At 35.8% G+C, this 19,574-nt stretch overlaps 1 long non-coding RNA gene and 5 other non-coding genes across 6 annotated transcripts; all 6 read left to right on the forward strand.

The window, feature by feature from the left end:
• The first annotated feature begins 3,614 nt into the window (after nucleotides 1-3,614).
• LOC137047862 (uncharacterized) lies at nucleotides 3,615-19,052 on the forward strand. The gene is made up of 7 exons (XR_010899276.1): nucleotides 3,615-3,697; nucleotides 5,249-5,454; nucleotides 5,724-5,804; nucleotides 12,967-13,030; nucleotides 16,453-16,511; nucleotides 16,798-16,888; nucleotides 18,682-19,052. It is a non-coding gene; the product is annotated as an uncharacterized lncRNA (long non-coding RNA).
• LOC137048577 (small nucleolar RNA SNORA3/SNORA45 family) lies at nucleotides 4,871-5,000 on the forward strand. The gene has a single exon (XR_010899462.1). It is a non-coding gene; the product is annotated as a small nucleolar RNA SNORA3/SNORA45 family (small nucleolar RNA).
• LOC137048575 (small nucleolar RNA SNORA3/SNORA45 family) lies at nucleotides 5,512-5,641 on the forward strand. The gene has a single exon (XR_010899460.1). It is a non-coding gene; the product is annotated as a small nucleolar RNA SNORA3/SNORA45 family (small nucleolar RNA).
• Nucleotides 8,512-8,641, forward strand: LOC137048576 (small nucleolar RNA SNORA3/SNORA45 family). Its single transcript, XR_010899461.1, has one exon. It is a non-coding gene; the product is annotated as a small nucleolar RNA SNORA3/SNORA45 family (small nucleolar RNA).
• LOC137048578 (small nucleolar RNA SNORA3/SNORA45 family) lies at nucleotides 16,238-16,367 on the forward strand. The gene has a single exon (XR_010899463.1). It is a non-coding gene; the product is annotated as a small nucleolar RNA SNORA3/SNORA45 family (small nucleolar RNA).
• Nucleotides 18,477-18,606, forward strand: LOC137048574 (small nucleolar RNA SNORA3/SNORA45 family). Its single transcript, XR_010899459.1, has one exon. It is a non-coding gene; the product is annotated as a small nucleolar RNA SNORA3/SNORA45 family (small nucleolar RNA).
• Nucleotides 19,053-19,574: the final 522 nt, after the last annotated feature.

Raw genomic sequence — 19,574 nt, forward strand, 5'->3', positions numbered from 1 at the left:
TGTTCAAGAACCGTCCAATTAGATGAAAAAGCCATATGAATGTAGCCAACGGGTTATGAACTCCAATACATCGTGTATTTTTTGTTTGTTTTTTACTGCAAAAATATTTTGAAACTTATGATTCTGTAAGTTAAATTTTGATGAAACCACTTACAAAATGCATGCTCAAATAGAAACGCCTGACTTTAAAAAGAAAATCAGGAATGCATTTATCCATTCACAATGATACAAAAATGCAAGACCCTCATTATGCAAGCTACTGACAGTTTAGGCGCACAGCTTGCTGACTGTATGACAGACAGTTCTTATCAATTAAAATTATTTTTTTTACACTGTAGATTTTGTAAATGGTTGCTTTAGTGTTTCAGTAACTATATTCATTATAATTAGCATTTTATTGTAGAAAATAAGTTTATGCTCACCTACAAAAAAAAGCACGATTTCTGTCTTTCACAGACCTGTAACTTAAGAGGCTCCTATCCTCCACTCGTTATCTGTATTAATGGCACCTTTTTGAAATTTAGTATAAAAGACACCTGTCCACAACCTCAAACAGTCAGACGCCCAACTCCACTATGGCTAAGACCAAAGAGCTGTCAAAGGACGTCAGAAAGAAAATTGTAGACCTGCACCAGGCTGGGAAGACTGAATCTGTAATAGGTAAGCAGCTTGGTGTGAAGAAATCAACTGTTGGGGCAATAGTTAGAAAATGGAAGACATACAAGATAATCTCATAAAAGACATCAGACATACAAGACTGATAATCTCCCTCGATCTGTGGCTCAATGCAAAATCTCACCCCATGGGGTCAAAATGATCACAAGAACGGTGAGCAAAAATCCCAGAACCACATGGGGGGACCTGCACTTTTCTAGTGCTTTCAACTAATTATTATTTAGCAACTAGTTCCACAGATTTTTTACGTTCATTCAATTACGTTCTAGATATTGTTGCCTGATTTAATCATTTTTAATTGGCTCAAACTTGACTTTCAATGAGTGGCTTCAAGCATTTCAAGGTCCTGGAGTGGCCTATAGATCTCAACCCCATAAAAAATCTTTGGAGGGAGATGAAAATCCATGTTGCCCAGCAACAGCCCCCAAACATCACTGCTCTAGAGGAGATCTGCATAGAGGAATGGGCCAAACTACCAGCAATAGTGTGTGAAAACCTTGTGGCGACTTACAGAAAATAAATAAATAAATAAATTGCAAATAAATTCTTTAAAAATCAGACAATGTGATTTTTCTGGATTTTTTTTTTTACTTTCTCATTCTGTGTCTCATAGTTGAAGTGTAGCTATGAAAATAACATGCCTCTCATCTTTTTAAGTGGGAGAACTTGCACAATTGGTGGCTGACTTAATACTTTTTTTGCCCTACTGTATATCTAACTATTTTTCTATAAAAAGTAACATTTATTCACTCCATAACTTGCTGATTGAATCAATCCAAAAACCATGTCATCCTTAGTTATGTAATACTGGTGTTCAATAAAGGAGCTAAGTCATAAAATGCAAGTTTTTTTCTCCCACTATTATGAACAACCTAGTTTCTAAACTTCTTAATTATCCTACCTCCTTTTTATATTAAACATATATCACCAATATTCTTAGGTAATTAAGACACATGTTCCATTGATGTTTTAACCTGTTGATGATTTCTGACCTGTAAGGTTGCCAGAATAATAATCATACACTATTTGTTAATAGGCCAGAGGAAAACTGGCACCCTGACTGAGCCTTGTTTCTCCCAAGGTTTATTTTTCTCCATCATGCCCTGATGGAGTTTTGGTTCCTTGCCACTGTCGCCTTTGGCTTGGCTTGCTCAGTTGGGGACACTAAAGTTATGATCTAAGTTATTCAACTAAATATACAAATAAAATTAATTTATTAGGTCTTATTAAATTCTATAATACTGATCTGCCAACATTGTCACATTTATGATAAATTAAAATAAGCTGATAACATCACTGTTTTCTCCAGAACGACTGTATAGCCAAATCTAATTTTGTTGCAAAATTGTCCTGTTTAACACTGTGAAGCTGCTTTGACACAATCGTCATTGTAAAAGTGCTATTTAAATAAAGTTGATTGATTGATTGATTAATATTTAATATAGAATTAGACATTTCTTTCAAAATTGATGAACACCTTCACCTGACAAAATACTGTGTGGAGTGCAAAATACAGATGGAGTTGACAAATATTGACAGTGTTATCAAAAGTCTAGCTATTGCCAAATATACAGTATTTGCAAACAGAATAATAAAAACAGCATTAGAAGAATTCCTCATATGAAAAAAAGGGGGATCACATTATACAGTTTTTTGAGAGCAATTGTCAACCATAATTCATAAAACCTGATGGACAAACTGTGTGTTTTTTTTCCACCTTAACCACATTGCACAGTGGAGCAATTTTTGTTGTTGCTGTTTGTTTGTAAGGCAATTGTAGCTAAACATAGCAAAACGGCAAAATTCACCCCACAGCTATTTACAGAAACGTTTACACTTTGATGATAGAGTTGACATGTTAAGGCTGTGACCACAAAGACATCAATATTGTTTTTTGAAATATAAAAAAAAATCTATAACTTCCAGGACTATGTGTCCTAATGTGATCAGGAATATGATCCGAAAACAATAAGTGCTCTTCAGAGTTAAAACTTTCCTCGACAGTGTGTAATTTATTCAGAATTATAAAAAAATCCTGATGCAAAGGACACAACTTTTATAGCATTTTTTTTTAAAAGGTGCCCTAGAGTAAAAAATTGAATTAACCTTGCCATAGTAAAATAATAAGAGTTCAGTATATGGACATCACATACTGTGAGTCTCAAACACCATTGCCTCCTCTTTCATATGTAAATCTTGTGAATGAAAAACACCACGGAAAAATAAGTGATTCTTAACATAACGCCAACCGTGCCGCAATCATTGGGGATCATTTATATAGGTGCGTAGTACAAAGGATACCCGGATCTAAAAATATCAATAGCCTAATCAAACAAAAGGAAATCCCACACACTATAAATACTCACAAAAATTAGAAACTTTTTTATTAACAATGTTTCGGTCTCATTAACCTTCATCAGACATATGATGGCCATATTTTGGGGAAAGAAATGTCAAAAGAGTAAATGCAGAAAATTGAAGTCAGCAGAATACAGATCATATTTACTTTGCGTTAACATGAAGCTGCAGTTTCAAAATACATGAATTACACTTATGAATAACAGTAAAATGCTAATTAAGTACACTCTATTATGGGTAAACACCCAAATGGATTCTGTGAGCAGTGTCAAACCCCAGAAACAGCATGTGATTGGTTTGCAGAAACTGAAACAGAGAGGGGACATGATTAAAAAAAATGGAAAAGCATAGGACTAAGTGGGCACGGACAAATTAGCCTATTGTAGTGGAATAATAAAACAAGGAAGGAAATATCTGTAAAATAATAAAACAATATGTGCTGCTTTCTAATAAATACAAGGCAAACTGTGAGGATCAGACATGTTGTGTGTGGAATTAGCTGGGAATTAGTGAGTATCTGACATGTTGTTGTGTGAAGTTAGTTAACTCCAGAAGAGGGCAGTAGTGCAACATAAAGGATGCACGCGGCCGTTAAAAACCATTGAAGAAGAAGAAGACGTTCCTTTTCGCCTCGCAGCGGTGAGGTGGTCGGAAGCAGAGAGAAGTAAGTGAGAAATAACGCTTGTTTTGTTCGGAAAATGTAGGTCTAAATGACCATGTCCATGCTTAACACACTTCTCAGAGAATATTGCGCAAACATTAATCGAACGCGATGTGTTCAAACTCTTAATTATCGTTTCAAGTGCTCTTAGATTTTGGAACACGTGCCTAATGTGTTTATTAAACTTCCAGACGTTATGATTTAAGTAAATACATGTGAGCTTTGTGCGTTTTAAAATTAAAATGCGGCGCTGTTGTGCTTTCACTTTTTTATTGGAATTGTTAAACTGTTGTGCGTAAATTACTAACGTACGTTACAGGCTCGAGGTTTCAAAGCAGTTCGCAGTTCATGAATATCACAACTGTGATCTCATGGACTGCGGACTGCTCTGAAACATTAACAATAGATTACTTTATAAAATCAAAGTAAATACGGTAATAATTGATTACGTAAACATTAACGTTACGCTGTATTGGATTTCTCTGGGCCCTGTTGCAGTCAGACTCGTCAGCAAATCACAAAATAAGGATGGCGGGATGCCCTCTGTTCACATGTAACGTTAGCGAGATCATCCTCCAGCCATGTGACCGCAATGTAGTGAATATAGTAGATTTTAGCCATTATTTAAAAAAAAAATTGGGTCCAAGATGTCAATATATATTGACTTTTCCCCCATTGATTGAACATTGTTGAACAAAATTGGGCAGAATATGAAATTATTTATTAGTGACTTCATTTTAACTTGATTTTAAAAAGCAAAAACTTTATTGTCAGGTTAATTCATTATTAAATTAATCATTAGTTGCAGTCCTCTATTACATTAGTTATGACATGTACTAAAAAGTACAATATCTGATGTATACACAAAAGGTCTGGCAGAAGCTGTAATTATTTAATGTTAGATGAGTAAGATTGTAAGGGACTCAAGCGGTTTGTGTGTAGCCCATGCATGCATGCATGCGGGGGAGGATTTTATTTTTTAAATCCCATTAATCTTCAAAATATTATTTTTGCTTAAAATGCCCATCTCCAATTATGGCAGGGAACTTTGAGGTCTAGCTTTTTATACAGACAATTTTCAATGATCTCTTCAGTTCAAGAGACATTTCCCAGATGTCCACTCAGTGTCTGTCTTCAGTACTAGTAAAATCATTTTTTTTCTTTTTTTCTATAAGAAGCGAGACTAGAGTCACATCCTGATATTGTTTGTTGTCCTGGTGTGCTATAGTACTCGCAGAGTAACTCTCTGCTTATTCATTGGCTACTGCTTTCCATTGCCCAGCCAATCACCAGCACAGAAACATGGTCAATGGTCCTTTTTCCTTCGTTTTGTACAAAGTTTCTCAGAATTTAACTTCTCAGCAGTTGTGATGCAAGTTTTTAGCAGCACCCTTTTTACAACCTTAATTACATAGAAAAAATACTAGCTTTGAAAATGTTTTCACTCAAATTTCACAAATCACCTGGTTAGGACACTTAAGTTTCTCCATATTTTCCTGAGCCTTGCTTTCTTGTTTTTGTACTGACTGCCAAAGTTATTTCTTCTCCATTTAGGATTACCTCACTGTAAAAGAAGTATGCAGAGTACTTTCCCCATTTTGGCTGTCACTATTCACATGCAAACGTTTCCGTGTTTGCCTGGTGTCCCATTGTGGGCAACATGACTGACTTGGATGATGTGTACCCCTAATAACGATTGCCGTTGACTGTACACATCAAGCACGCTTTCCAGATCATCCAGTTCCTTACAGGAGAGATGGGTATGTTGACATTACAGATATTAACTAAACTTGCTTTTAGAAAAGTTCTGTCTAAAGAGCGAGACTAGAGTCACATTCTGATATTATTTGTTGTCCTGGTGTGCTATAGTACTCGCAGAGTAACTCTGTGCTTATTCATTGGCTGTTGCTTTCCATTGCTCAGCCAATCACCAGCTCAGATACAAATACCCCAATTGTTTTGATCATTGTTACAGTTTTATTCACTGGTTGATCAAGTCTAATGTCTTGCTTCCTCTCTTAACCTGCAGATGCTGGTGAATGTGATGGCATCCCCTATATTGGTCAGGAGGCAGGGTGTAGATGTGTCTTCTCTTTGCAGAATCATCCAGGTATAAACAACCATTACTTAGAAATGAAATGCCTTTTAAAGAATACAGCAATACAGGGAATTCTTAGTGTTTAATTCTGTCACCAGTACCAGGTGGTTTGCTGCTAAATTAAAGACCGATCCAGAATAAAGTGTGTAGTGATACTTCGAGAGTGAATTTAAATGTTTTCATTTTAAATATGGTTTTACACTTTGCTGTACATTATGGTTTATGATGTTTACGGAGTTTGTTCTTTTAATATTACTGTCTTAGTGCATTAAGCGGTTTTCACATTAAGCAGTTTAGAATTTTGTCCCTGTGATTTGTCTCATTTGCAAACAAATTGTTACTTTAAAAATCTAATGTGAATACAGTTACAAAGTGTTCACCAAAACCATGTTTTGTATTGATTTACCATCTAGCAAAGTTATCATAGTTGGTTAAAATGACCAGGCATTTTTGGTAGTGTAGGTTAGTAAAGAACATGCAAAATGGCCATAACTACATTACCTTTTTTAATAGAATTTGTGATTAATAATCGTTATTAGAATTGAGCAAAATAATTGATTATCAGTATAACCATTATCATGCATCCCTACATCCTAGGTGTATATGACTTTTCTAATGAACACAATGCGAGTTATTTTAATAAATATGAGAAAAGTGCTTAACCCATTAAACAAAAGGGGTCTTAATAATCCACAGTATTTTCATGTTTTTATTTTGAGCATTTATGTGTAGTAAATTACCAAAACAACACAAGTTGTTGATAGCCAATAGTTTTATTAAATTGTATATGGTAGAGAATTAGACTATTTATTAAATTTTTAATGCTACTTTTTAATAATTGTTGCCAAAATAAATATATTCGGTAAACCATGCAAACTGTGTAAAAACCAGGAACTAAAGAAACAAACATCAAGACATCATACATAAGATATCAAAATTAGATGAGGTCATCATCTAATTCAGCAAAATGAGAAAAATTGCATTTATTTTACATTTATTGTCAGTATTGGGCTCACGGATCACACGGGTAGGTACTTTTACTGTTGGTGTGTGTGTGTGCGCGTATATGCGTGTGTGTGTGGATGACCATGTCTGGTCAGCCACCACGAAGTGTGTGTACATTTCACATGTACACACACACCCTTGTGTGTACATGTGAAATGCATTTTACAGACTTTCCTTATGTGTTGGTAGGTATCCAAATACAAGTGAAGAAATAAAACCAATACTTACTTTTTGTCTCTCTTGTCTCAAGTTGCTCAGAGAGTAGGGGTTGACGATATTTAAAATATATCTCTATTTTTTTTAACTCTATATGGATTTTGACATCGTACATATCGATATATTGTTAATATTTAATTCTGATTCCGCCACTTTGCTTGTTTGCCTTCTCTGTGCTGTGCTCGCGCGCCTCCCGCGTCCTTGCTTTTGTCCCCCCTCCCCTCGCATGTTGTCTCATTGAACACGGCAGCGTCCGCAACCAGTTTAGGATTATTTATCATGTGGACAAGCGTGTGCGTTGTTTAAGACTTAGTTTAGAGACCACGATTTTCCTTCTGACACAACTGCTTGCTAAAATTCATAAAGAAATATTAATGTTCATCATAGTTCAAATCCCAAGTTTGAGTTTCACCCACAGTCAGGTGATTGACACTATTGGTGCGAGACGCAGTCGCAATCATTTCAGTTTATGATTTGTCTAACTGATCGCATGGTTTTCGGTTCAAATGTCAAAATGATTGCATATTATTTGAAAACATTTAAGTGATTGCAATATCATAATTTTGTCAGCTTTATCACGGGATGAATAGGTCTATTCATGTTTTAACCAACAGGGAAACGGGTGTCCTGAGACAGTGCTCTTCTGTAAGTTGTACTGTATCATATAGCCTACCTTCTGACGTTCATATTTCGTTCTGTAACTGGAAAATAAGGGAAGCTTGCCTCATGTGTAGCCTACATGATCCGCATTGAGGCGGTCACGCTTTAGTAAAGAGCGCGACATCTAGCCTACTGTTTGAATTTTGATACAAATTTAACAGGAAGTAATGTTATGACAATCAGCTTATTTATATCTTTCATGCCCCCAGCTTTCTGCAAAATGCTTACTGTTTACTTCAACTGTAAAAAGGGGAGTCTTTGATTCATCTTTTGAAAGCATGAAATGAATGAAAAGGCTATATGTATTTTTATTTTATTTTACAGTTAAATTATGTATGTAATCAGGGAGTTTTTTTTTTTAAATGTCAATCACTTTTTTCCTACATGAACTGACTACCTCTTTGCACTTCAATAAAATAAAAAAGACTGATATTTGGCATATTTGTTTTTGCTGTTGTTTTTGGGGGGTTATTTTTCCTGTAAAGATATCGAGATATATTTGTTGCTCCGTATCACCCAGCCCTATCCGAGACCCTCCCCATTGTTACTAGTTGCACGTATGCACTTTAAAAAATCCAACACATTTATATAATAATTGCACCAAGCAATATTGCAATTTCAAATTAATGTTGGTATGTCATGCAGCCCTAGACTAGGTGTGTCATTCACTAGAACACAAATTTAGATGCAGTTAGGTGACTTTGCGGGACCCACTCTGTGACCCACAGTTTGAAAACCACTGGCCTAGACTAGTTACAATGTAGTGTTAAATAATGAGTTGCTTGTCTTAAGCTAATTCTAATTTGTATGTTTGGTATCATACTTTATTTTGATGCGAAGCGAGACTAGAGTCACATCCTGATATTTTTTGTTGTCCTGGTGTGCTATAGTCCTCGCAGAGTAACTCTGTGCTTATTCATTGGCTTCTGCTTTCCATTGCCCAGCCAATCACCAGCTCAGATACAAATACCCCAATTGTTTTGATAATTGTTACTTATTGCAGTTGATCAAGTGTAGTGTGGTGTTGCACCTCAACCTGCAGATTCTGGTGAATGTGATCATTAATAGCATCCCCTGTATTGGTAAGGAGGCAGGCTGTAGATGTCTTCCCTTTGCAGAATCAACCCGGTATAAACAACTATTGCGTAGAAATGGAATGCCTTTTTACTTTTAAAAATACAGGAAATTCAGTAGTTGTGTAATGACATTCAAACCGAACTTAAAAACCGTTATATGAATGCATCTCCCACCTCTTACTTCATCTTATACCACAATTATTAGTTTGTTCTTTGACACTTTATTAGGTAATTAGTACACTAATAACTAATAAGAACTGTATTTTTTACAAAATATTATAATGTTTATGTACTAAATATATACTAACGTTTGAAATGGTGTTTCATGCATACTGAGCTTTTTACACTGTTAAAGACTGGATTCCCATCCTAAACATAGAACAGTTTCAAAAACTAAGTTAGACGTTTGATTGAGTGTATAAATAAAGCTGACTTGACTCGGCTCAATAATCCGCTGGCGCGCTCATGAACCAATCGCCGGTAAAATTATCAAATCCAGCTCAGACATTTATCTGTAGCTCACTTTGTTGTAGCCATTAAACAATGTTTTTTCTTTCTTTTTGCATATGTTTGAATAGGCCTATTATAAATATTTTTACATTTCATCTGATTATAAGTGCAAAGATGTGAGTCAGAAATGATTTTGGTGGTTTAGTTTAATATTAAGTTTTGTTTTGTAATAATCATTCTTTTGTTTAAATTGTTTCTTAATTTTAATAAAGGTTTCTTTGGCCAATTGCCTGGGTTTAATAAATAATAAGCAAATGGCAGACATTAATCGTGACTAAGTCGCCAGAGTGATCGCTTTCATTGCTCGTGAACTGGAGCGCGTCTCATAAATGAACCGAAACGCAGCAGGCTAATTGCCTCACAGACATGAGAAATATGTGTATAGAAAGCTTAATGTCTACTTTTAAATGAAACCATTCAAAACGAAAGTATTTAATTAAGCAAAGCGCTAGGGCTGGGTATCGATTCAGATGTTCTAATTCGATTTCGATTCACAATCCCTCAAATCGATTAGATTTCGATTCTCGATTTAACTCAAATGAATATAGATTTAATACAAATACTATAGGTATCTATAAAAAAGAACAGTGAACATAAGTGGGTAATTAAAAAGAAATGAAGAGCCACAAACCTGTATATTAGACTTTATTTTAGGTACAACTGAGTACATTAAAACAGAACGCATCTCTATTTCAAATCCATACAATTGTTAAATACAATTTTGATGCAACTTTATTCTAAAAAAAATATCTGAGAAGTATTTTATGGATGTTTTGATACATTTATTCTAAAACATAAAAATAATATTGGATGATTTGTTAGCAATTTTCAGTACACGACAAGCTTTTCGTGCGATTTTTGCCGCTCGTGTGCATTTTTCATACATGAGAAACGCGTTCATTATTTTTTACACTCTATGGTTAATTTCTGGACACGAGTTGTTGAAGTGGTACCATACAACAATACCTTAACGTTCTGACTGTGGACTAACTATTATTTGAGGAAATATGTTTATAATATAAGCTATAATGTATATTTTTCTTTCATTTTTTTTATTTTATAATAATTTTATTCTGACACCTTCATTTAATATTATTTAAAATACAGGCCTATGGTTAGCTATACATTTTCAACCGTTTAAGGTTGAGCAAATTTTTCCCCCCAAAGGTTTCTCTCTCGTTTTATTTTTAGCGTTAGTAGGCTATTTTAAGGTTTCCATGTTTGATTAATGTTTGTATTATTAATAGGCTATTATATTTATAATTTAGTCTAATAGCCAGCCAATAATATTTTTAGAGCGGTTTAAAACATTTAGCCACGCCAACGTGCTTCTCTTTGCGCATGTATAATGAGAACGCAACCAACAATGTCTTATCTAGGGTTGGGCATCGAGAACCGGTTCTAACTTGGAACCGTTTAAAAAATAACGATTCCATTGGAATCGTTTAGAAAATTTATTTTCGGTTCCGATCTTCGGTTCCAAGCGCGCAAGTTTTGGTTTCCATGGCCACGTGATTTCCGGAGCTTGCGCGCCCGCTTGTTCTTTTAGTCATGGAAGCCCGGTAAGCGGCTCTGAAGTGTGGATTTATTTCACTTTTAAAAGCCTGGGTCGGCACAGTGCAACTAGTGTTGTCAAAAATATCGATACTGAAATATCTGTAAAGATACGATAGCCTGCTCAGCCTACACAATCGATCCCAGCTGCTCTCCTCTCCTCTCCTCTCCGACCGACAGCGAGTTGACGCGCAGCCGCACATTCTCATTCAGCCGGTTAACCTCTGAACACGACGGACGCGCGTTCTGCTGGACTTTACCTCACGACAGCGTGTTAGTGTGTGTGATCGGTCTGAATTTCGCGCGGGATTGCACATAATTCTACGAATTCCCTGTAGATTTCAAACTCACATCTGAAGCGCGCACACACACACACACACACACCGTAATAAAGCCCCCTCTGACATACAAGTGCAAATATGTGCTTCTTTTTCCTGCTTATTATTGGTCAAATACACTCAAACAAATTCTCAGTGCACATTTTGAAGAGTATGTAAACACAGTCTTAAACAATTCAGGTAGAAATGAAGAAAGAGTAACAGGAACAGTGTTCAGGATCCATGAGTGCGGCAGTTCTTAAAGGGACCGCAGTCATTTGTTATTCAAAGTCAAACTACAAAATGACAAACGATCACACTGCTCTTGACTGATCAACTTGTGTAACTTTAATGGTTTTATATGAAACTATTTAATTTTTTGCAAAAAACATTATCCAATGTTATTTTAAATTTATTTAGCCACTTTGCGTTTTTTTCAGTTTCTTACCTGAATGTTAGACCTACCTGAAAAAATAAAGCTGTCTATTTCATTTATATCTTTTATTCTATTGTATTTATTTGTGCTATTTTGTGTAATATGTATCTTTGTTTATTCAATTTAACATTCAAAATCAAGCTTACTTGTGCTGTGTGTAAACTATTGCAACACAATTACCCCGTTGTAAAAAATACATTGAGTTAACAAATATTTGTGAGATAATTTTAATAGTCATTGATCAATGTTTATATATGAGAAAAAGCTTAAAAGCTTTATCATATAAAGTGATCTCTTCAGAAGAAATTTTTGATTGCCTAGACTTTCAAAAGACAGACAAAAAAAATTATCTAATTGACAGTATATGCAGCGTTTTTCCCCCGTTGTATTGAAAATAACATTGAATATCGATGTGACATGTTTTGACTCCACCCCTCAAAGAATCGGAATCGAGAATCGAAAAGAACCGGAATCGAAAGTAAGAATTGGAATCGGAATCAGAATCGTTCAAATCAAAACGATGCCCAACCCTAGTCTTATCCATAATTTAATGTTTTGCTTTAACACATGAGTGCATGGTGACTACTATTTATAATGTATTTGGCAACGCAATGTCCTGTGAGTTTTTCGTGATTTTATTATACTGTCGATTATCGTCTGATAACACTGACTGTTATCGAGATATTTGCGAGACATCGTTGATATATCGCCCAGCCTTAGAGCCCAACTGGATTTTGTCTTCCGCAATACACTTCAAGTTCGTCGTAAGGCCATCTTCATATTAACTTCATTGTTGATTCGAATAGCAAACAACTCTTACTGCACACCACAACTGACTTTTAGGTTGAAATAAAATGCTGGGTGAGCTCAACCAATCAGCATGTTCAGTTCTGAAGTACCACCCCCAAAAGTTCATGTACTTTGAAAAAGTACTACCTTGCAAGCAGGGCCGTTTTGAATTGGAAATTACCCGTAACTTTTAGACCTCAGTTACTGTGGTCGAAACGCAGTACCATCCCATAGTCCCTAGTTTCTGAGGAAAGTGGAAACTTCGGTGGAAATGTGGCCCATGACGGCATTATTGTGGTTTTGCGCTTCTATTCAGGGGCTAGCTGCATAAACTTAACCACTATGTTAAGACCGTGTCCTAAGCACTAATTTGTCCAACTAACAATTAGTCAAAATGTAATCAGTCTTACTTTTCTAAATAAAATTAAAACAATCTACCATTTTATGTAACTGATTTTAAAAAGTTAGGACCTTTAAGTTAGGAATCTTAGAGAGAAATTACTTTTCTCTTTAAGAGAAAAAGCGGTTTATGCAACCGGCCCCTGGTCTAAATTTTACAGACTCCTGAAACAACCTGAATGAACCTGTTTTTTTTTTTTGTTTTTTTTTAGTTGCTGTGTACTTCTGAGAGATGAACCGTTTTCAGGAACGTCTAGTGTGATCAGTGCCGCCAAGGTGAGTGATCAGGATTTTTTTCTGTAAAAACAACAGTTTTGCCTAGACCGCCAGGGGTTTTTAAACTTTGATGCTAAGGAACCCCAAATAATATGAACCTTTTATGATGGACTCTCTTTCTAAAATCCATCTATTAGCGATGCTCATATTGACCGTTTAAAGGTGCCCTAGAATGAAATTTAAATAACCATGCCATAGTGAAATAAGAGTTCAGTACATGGACATCACATACATCTCCTTAATCCAAAACACCACAGAAAAAAGTGATTCTCTACATAAGGCCAACCGTGACGCAAACGTTGGGGATCATTTATATGCACGCCCCCAACATTTGCATCTGTCCAAAACATGTGCATTGTCCGGTGGATTTGACATCACAGAGCCGAATCATCAGGACTGCAGGACTAGACATGTGCCGATTTTCGATAATGCGATTTATCACGATAATGAATATGCACGATATTGTTATCGTGGGCACTTTAAAATATCGTAAATAATAATTTATTAACAATTTATAATTTTTTTATAATGCATCCAAGAATACTTTGCCCATCAACCGTATAAATGCTCAACACTGCTGTATTCTGCGTCAAAGGGACACGCGCTCAGATATAAACAAGCCCAACATGCGTTTGCACATGACTGAACCGGTGAAGGAGACGCGCTGCTGAAGTGCCGCTCAGTGACAGCAGAGGGCGCTGATGAACTGCAGAATGCGGCTGTTACCCCGGGAACCCGCAAACAAACAAAAAAACTTGTAGTTTTTAAAACATCCATTCGTTTTTGTAATCTCAATGTTGTTCATCAAAGCACCAAATACTTAATACTTAAACACTTAATAGGCTATTTATTTTCAAACTTAAACATTTTTGTTTTAATCTGGACTACAACATGCCCTAATGATTAGAACTGTTCTAATTATTTGTTATTGTTCACATACGACTTCATTAGTTAACATGTTAATTCATTATTACCAAACTGACAATGATACAAACCAAACTGACGATGAAAATACTTATAAAGAATTAATCATTCTATGTTCATTTCTTAGTTACTGTTTAATAACATTAAAATCAAAATAACTTTGTTAATGGACCTATGATCAGTATTTCTTAACTAACATTAACAAAAACATTATACTTTCTGTACCAAATGTAGCTATTGCTCAATCTTAGTTAATGCATTAAATAATGAGACCTTATTGTAATTTGTAAGCCTACCTGTTGTTCTTTATAGCCTAATTTTTTTGCAATTTAATCTGTTTGAAAATTGTACTTTTACAGCACTGAAAAATATCAAGAGACCAATTAACATTGATTTCTCAATGAGGGGTCTCTTAATTTTTTTCCAGAGCTGTATATATTTTTGGTGCATTATTGTATTTAAACATTCAGTTATTTTTGTTCTTACAAAAATAGTTATTAAAGCTGTTATGCTATGGCAACACTTTTTTTTTGCAACTTATTTCAATATCGTGATATCGTATATCGTGATAACTTCATCAATTAATCGCAACATGAAAATTGATAACGGCACATGCCTATGCAGGACTCACTCGAGGATGGCAAAAACGGCAACTCTCAGGACATATGACAAGTCCCCTGCACAGCCTAAACATGACATATGTCAACAGTCATGGTTGAGGTTTATTATAATCGGATACCACAACAAATCGTTCGTTTTTTAGGCCCATTTCAATCAAGCTTCGCTCGGCGTCTTAAGGGGCAACTGTATTCCTTCAAGCAGTAAGTAGTGATTCATCCACTTATTGACTAGCTGTTTAAACAATTTCTGATTAAATTGAAAGTTTCTTAGAGAGACCGCATTGTCTAGATGCTGCAAGATGCTAGTACAGTAACAATAGGAAACTCCAAGTACCATACAAAACTAAATAGTGTGTCTAATGACAGGTTTTGTATTACAAAATACAACCTTAGATACGTCGCTTAAAGATTGTTCACTCTAACCTAGAAATCTAGACGCACCCTAGCGGCAGCAAATTAAATCTGCCCGCAAGTGTCGTCTAGGAACTCTCAATACCCTTCTGAGCTGTATTCCCCTCACTCAGGACGGGCCAATCACATCATGTATAGAGTCGGCGGGTGGACTGCGATTCTGGAAGGCTTGGAGTTGGAAAAGCTTGGAGACTAAGCTTTTCTCTGAGAAAAGAACAAAGAACGGCACTGAAGTCATTCTTAAAAAGGAAAGATGTGTTTAGAGTTTAGCTTACCGGCTACGGTGAATGTTTAATCTATCAACAAGCTCTTTCACCTTCGTTGCTCTGGTTGGTGGTAGCGCTATCCTATCGCGTGCAGAGGGAGTTTGAAAGACAACCGTTTATCCCGCCCCTCAGATTGAGCCCTGTCTGGTGAGTTTCCAGACCAAACATCTTGATGTGGGTCTGGCTTGTCAGGCTATGTTCACTCCATACTTCTAGCAAATGTCACCTTTTCCCCCATACAAGTTAAAACGACAGTCATTTGACAAAGCCATTCATTTAGTAAAAATATAAGGATGTAATTAAACGCAGACCGACTGAATGACACTAAGCAAAACATTGCAAATGGAGATTGATAAAATGCAGCTTACTTGTTTCTTGGTGTTTTCAGATCATCCGTGCGTGAGAGAGTGCTCGCGTGCATATGGTTGCCAGATTGGACATGTTTAGGTAAAACACCAGATATGTTCTTTTTCCTGAAAAGCTCTGTTTTGGGGATTTAAATGACTGAATTCTGGCAACTGCACGAACGCAAGCTCTTGTGTTCTGTCAGGACTCACGAGCCGCTTCACTGAACTGCTGTGAGCTGCTGAAATAAGCCAATCAGAGCAGAGCTCAACATTTAATATTCATGACTCTCAAATAAGGCAAAAACAGCATTACATCCTAGGGACAATTTATAGGGTTGTATATGGACCTATAAAACAATATCTGGACAATTTTAACATATCGTTTCAAATCATTCTAGAGCACCTTTAACCGATATCGTCCATCGCAATGTTTTACTGTACACATCGTCAGCTGCCGATTTAGGTGACATCACCCAACCCTACCCTTGGAACCTTCCGCAGGTTCCCTGGGACTCCTAATACCACAGTTTAAAAACCACTGGCATAGACTACAGTTTTAATGTAGTGTTAAGAAAACAATTGCTTGTCTTCAGCTGATTCTAATTTGTATGTTTGGTATCATACTAAATTTTGATGCAAAGCGAGACTAGAGTCACATCCTGATGTTGTTTGTTGTCCTGGTGTGCTATAGTCCTCGCAGAGTAACTCTGTGCTTATTCATTGGCTGCTGCTTTCCATTGCCCAGTCAATCACCAGCTCCGGTACAAATAGCCCAATTGTTTTAATCCTTGCTATCATTGTAATTGTGTTCACTAGTTGATCAAGTGTATTTTGTTTCCTCTCTCAACCTTCAGATGCCCCATATTTGTCACGAGGCAGGCTGTAGATGTTTTCCCATTGCAGAGTCGACCAGGTACCCTTACATAGAAATGGAATACCTTTTCCATTTAAAAAAAAAATACAGTGAATTCTTAGTGTTTAATTCTATCACCAGTATCAGGTTATTTGATGCTAAATGAAAGAACAATAGTCATCAAAGCTATTGTATATAATACAATGTGATCATAGGTCAAGAGAGAATTTAAATATGTAGGCAATATTGTGGTTTTGCATTTAAATTATTCCTATTCCAGTCAAAATTATACAGACTCATGAAGCAATCTGATATTTTATTATATGTTTGTTTTTGTTTTTTTCAGTTGATCTGTACTGGCATGAGAGAAGCCATTTTCTGGAACGTTGATCTAACGTGCTGAGTATTTGGCCCATGAGCTCATCAGTGCCGCCATAGTGAGTTTTGTTTTTACAGAAAAAAAATCCTGATCAAAATAATCCTGTGATGTCTAGACCAGTGGTTTTCATTTTAGTTGAACAACTTTTTCTTTTTCTTTTTTTTTTCTTTGCCACATAAAAACATTTACATTCAAAAATGTTGAGAAAAATAAGAATACTTGCGCAATGGGCCATTCGACGGTGTTCTTCATTAAACCACTAGATGGCACAAATTCATCTCAGCACTTTTCCACACAGCCGCTTTTGATGCACATGCACTTGGCTGATCCATGTGTGCGTGGAGTTGATTCTGCACTAATTTGATTTAGCTTTATATTGGAATGCTAATTAACTGGTAAACCTTTAACCTGCAAGATTAACCAATGAATATTGTGCTCTATGGTAAAAACACTACAAATATTTAGTTTTGAGAGAAGGAAAAAACAGATAGGCCTAAGTCCAGTATGTGACAGTTTATTGCATTCAGAAATAATACTGTGAAATGTAATGTACTACAAACATGAATTTTACAAAAACAGCTATAGGCTATTTTAATTCCCTTATTTTAGTCCCCTCACTACACAAGTCCTTTAAATTTAACAGCAGGGTGGGAAATTAGCACCCTGGCTTTGTCTTGTATACCAGCCAGAGTGGTGGGTGGATTGTAAAGCCTATTTTTATTGGTTACTACTTAAAACTTTCATTGTAATGAAATTAAATTAAAAAGTGATAAATCCAAATTGTTAAATTTAAGGCCATTAAAAGTGTTAAATGTCGTCTCAGAGGTATTATTTTTTTCCAAATTAGGTATTTTTTTCAGACTATCAGGTGTCCTATTCTGATTAAAATTCTATCTGTGTTCGCGGTAGTTCGTTTAAATATGGGCTTTAGCATTTCTGAGCGTATAATCCAAGATCTTTCGTCTCGGTCTCAACGTATGTTTGATGCTGACGTCATATTCAGTGGTCGTTCGGCATCTCAGAACACTGCGCGCTCAACAGAAGTGGCTGGCTTACGTTTTATTTTAGACTTGCTTCAAGGCATATCTTCAACGACTGCCCTCATATGAGCAATATTAAATGATTTATATAAAGTCTATGAACAAATGAACAAAAAGAGTTGTGAGAGAATGAGGCGCGGTATATAAACAGTGAGATCCGCGTGTCTGTCTGCTCTTAAAGGGACAGCAGCCAATAAAGCTTCCTGTCAGTAAAGTTAAAGAACAAAGGGAACAGAGAAAATGACTCGCTGCTCTTGACTAAATAACTTTTGTAGCTTTTATAAGGATTAACTATTTAATTTATAGTTTCTGCAGTGCAGATTGCATATAACTTTGATAACTTTATTACATTTCTGTATATTTCCTAACTGTTAAGACAGGAAGTGCAGGAGTAAACATGACATTTATAGACTAAAAGGTTTGTTTGTCATTCACTAAAACACAAATTTAGATGCAGTTAGTTGACTTTGCGGGACCCATTCTGTGACCTACATTTTGAAAACCACTGGCATAGACTACAGTTACAATGTAGTGTTAAGAATTAATTGCTTGTCTTCAGCTGATTTCTAATTTGTAAGTTTGGTATCATTATATATTTTGATGCAAAGCGAGACTAGAGTCACATCCTGATATTTTTTTTTGTCCTGGTGTGCTATAGTCCTCGCAGAGTAACTCTGTGCTTATTCATTGGCTGCTGCTTTCCATTTCCCAGCCAATCACCAGCTCAGAAACATGCCTTGTCAGCTTTTTTTATTTTTTTTATTTTTTAATATAGCATCAGATGTGTAACACCTGTTCTGTATTGTCTTAGGGAATCATCAATTGCCATCAAGAAAGATGACCTGAAGAAAATTGATGCCCACCTGTTTTTCAAATCTGTTGCTTGGTTTTTGATCAGCAACGTTCCCTCTTTGTCTCGTGTCAAGTTCCTTTGAATGTTAAACATGTTCTGTTGGATACATTTTTATGATACTGCTATAAACACCTTTTATTTGGAAACATGTTTGTGGAATATTTCAGAATATCACCCAGATTTATATTCTGTCGTATGTCAAGTTGAAATGTTTTATAACGGTTAATTTCATGGATTGTGTTATTGACCTTGTTTGCCATGTAAATAGCCCTGATGCTAACATGGGGCCTGTAATTCATACCTTGCTTAATACATCCAAGATGATTTGACAGATCTCAGATCTTTTAATCGTGATAACTGATCTCTGGCTAATTTGGTTCTTCAAACAAATTTGCGGATTGGATTAAATTCTGAGATCACTCCTCGTGCCGGTGTTCCTTGAAGAGGGCAGATGCATGGATACTTGAAACCACGATCAGCAATGCAGCGATTGGCTGGCGTCAAGACAACGTAATGACATATAATTAAAACGGCCACCTGGCAAAACTTATCAAAGAAATACATTTCTGGACCTTTATAAGGAAACAGACCAACATAAAAGTTAATTAAATTAAATGTACTCTGTTTTGATGAAAATTATTCACAATTATTTATATTCACAATTTTATAATGTTTGTACACACTTTACTTTTTTTTTTCAAAGTAATTTCATTTTTAATTCAATTTGAAGCAGATGTTATTTGACATTATTAATTTGTTTCTTAACAGTCAAGATCAAATTATCTGCATCTCATCGAGCCACTCCCATATTTTCCGTCATCACTCAAATGAATGCACGACGGAGATTAACT

This window comes from Pseudorasbora parva, chromosome 19 (genome assembly GCF_024679245.1).
Source record: "Pseudorasbora parva isolate DD20220531a chromosome 19, ASM2467924v1, whole genome shotgun sequence".
In the NCBI taxonomy this organism is placed as follows: Eukaryota; Metazoa; Chordata; class Actinopteri; order Cypriniformes; family Gobionidae; genus Pseudorasbora; species Pseudorasbora parva.